At 40.8% G+C, this 2,537-nt stretch overlaps 1 non-coding gene across 1 annotated transcript; it reads left to right on the top strand.

Moving 5' to 3' along the window:
- Nucleotides 1–215: 215 nt before the first annotated feature.
- On the top strand, nt 216–288 carry trnav-aac (transfer RNA valine (anticodon AAC)). The gene has a single exon. It is a non-coding gene; the product is annotated as a tRNA-Val (tRNA).
- The last annotated feature ends 2,249 nt before the right edge of the window (nt 289–2,537 follow it).

Raw genomic sequence — 2,537 nt, 5'->3', positions numbered from 1 at the left:
ATTGAAAACAATCAGGTTTGATTCCCAGTCAGGGATTTCAGTTCTGACAAAGACCATTGAAGTCTGTGAGAATCTTAATAATTGTATTAAAACCAACAAAAATGTGTGTTGCACACTGAAGGAAATTGTAACATGTTTGCTGGGTGGCAGTCAAACTTTAAAAACTTTCTTCATAGATTCATAGATGTATAGCAAAAGGCGATTATTTAACCAGCGTTTTCGTAGTGTAGTGGTTATCACGTTCGCCTAACACGCGAAAAGTCCCCGGTTCGAAACCGGGCGGAAACATTTTGTAAATCATGTTCATTTGAATCGTAGAAAAATGGATCAATTCGCATTTGTTATGCAATGTAACAAAGTCCTGTTACATTTGTGTTATTCTGTACAGTTGTGCACACACACAGAACACTACGGTTTCGCTCGCTCACTTCCGTTTCCAGCCCTGACCGTGCAGACAGCCCCTCTCAAAGTTGCACATTCCGGCTGCTTTCAGTTGAATTGTGAAAGATTATTCAAGGATCCTGCAGCTTTACCTCGGTTCACAACAGCAGATCTAAGCCCCGTTTCTGCCAACTACAAACCATGCTTTCCAGAATTCCAAGGTGTATACGGAACTCAACCATTAAAATTCCCTTCATTAACCATAGGGGTTCACGCAATTTCCTATGATACTATAAAAAGTTATTGAAGTTTGACTGTCATCCGGTATACATGTTAGCAATTCCTGCAGTGTGCAACAAAATGTTGTGGGTTGATTAATGATGATAGAACAATTATGAAGTGTCTCACAGGCTTCAATGATCCCTTAATACCGTTGGTTAACTAAAATCTATCAATTGCAGGTTAAAATGAGGAATTCTTATTGCATCTTTGAAAGAGCTATCCAATCAGTCCCACTCCGCTGCTCTTCCCCCATAGCCCTGCTGACACTCCTGGATGTGGAAACGGTTTCCCCCTTAATTTTGATCACCTCTATTAAATCTCCCCTGACCAGTGATTAATGGAGCTCAACGCGGGCAAGTGTCAGATCATCCACTTGGGGCCTAGCAAAGATCAGTCAGTGTGTGGTCTGAAAACATCATGTGAGAGAATCGGTTTTTTCTGTGAAATAGCCGGTCCCGTTAAATTTTACAAATGTTGCCCCAGATCGCTGCTCTCTCAAGCAATGAACATTTTAAACCATTCTCCTGAAATGCAATGTGTTAAATGAGATATGGGTTAACAGTTCAGGAGATGCAAAGAGCAAAATAAATGAATGAAGTTTCGACTGTCCCTCAGTAACCATATTATCATGCCTTTCATTCTGCAAAATAAAGTTACCGGTTAATTAATGGTGATTATAGCAGTTCTTATTTATTCACATTAGATGCATGTAATTAATTTAATAAAATTACATCGCATTCATGAATAAGAAACGGTGATATCAAAATTTCTTCTCTAACCGGGAATCGAACCTAGCTCGAAACACTGATAAGAATACGTTATTGAATTATTTAATGGTGCCTCGAAAAATGTCACGCTGCTAAATTTAAATCACTGCTTTAATGTGTTTCGGTGTTGAAGGGGATTGAAAAAAGCCCAGACTGCGCCCGCGGTGAGACAGAGTTCGAACTTACAAAGAAGTTAGTGCTGCGAAGTAACCGCTGAGCGAAAGCTGACACCGATTAAAGGACGAGAAACCGCTCAATATAAAGGATGAGCTCACAAACGTTAATTTCTGTATTCTGTGTAAAAGGACTCCCAAATCCTTGAATATACTCAATGACTGAGCATCCACTGCCCTCTGAGGTTGAGAATTGCAAAGATTCACAAGCCTCTGAGTGAAGAAATGTCTCCTCATCTGACTCTCAAATGGCCGGCCCCTTATCCTGAGACTCTGCCCCCTAGTTCTAGACTCTCCAGCCAGGGGAAACAACCTCTCAGCTTCTACCCTTTCAAGCCCTCCATGAAAATTGTACCTTTCAATGAGAACTCCTCTCGTTCTTCTGAACGCCAGAGATTATAGGCCCAATCTACTCAATCTCTCCTCATAGGACAATCCTATCATCATTGAAAACAATCAGGTTTGATTCCCAGTCAGGGATTTCAGTTCTGACAAACACCATTTAAGTCTGTGAGAATCGTAATAATTGTATTAAAACCAACAAAAATGTGTGTTGCATACTGAAGGAAATTGTAACATGTTTGCTGGGTGGCAGTCAAACTTTAAAAACTTTCTTCATAGTTTCATAGATGTATAGTAAAAGGCGAGTGTTGGATCCAGCGTTTTCGTAGTGTAGTGGTTATCACATTCGCTTAACACATTCGAAAACTCCCCGGTTCGAAACCGGGCGGAAACATTTTGTAAATCATGTTCATTTAAATCGGAGAAAAATGGATCAATTCGCATTTGTTATGCAATGTAACAAAGTCCTGTTACATTTGTGTTATTCTGTCCAGTTGTGCACACACACAGAACACTGCGGTTTCGCTCGCTCACTTCCGTTTCCAGCCCTGACCGTGCAGACAGCCCCTCTCAAAGTTGCACATTCCGGCTG

Source organism: Somniosus microcephalus, unplaced genomic scaffold (assembly GCF_052327205.1).
Source record: "Somniosus microcephalus isolate GS21.2 unplaced genomic scaffold, FLI_Smic_1.0 unresolved_chr4, whole genome shotgun sequence".
In the NCBI taxonomy this organism is placed as follows: Eukaryota; Metazoa; Chordata; class Chondrichthyes; order Squaliformes; family Somniosidae; genus Somniosus; species Somniosus microcephalus.
This window is presented reverse-complemented; position numbering and strand designations above follow the sequence as displayed.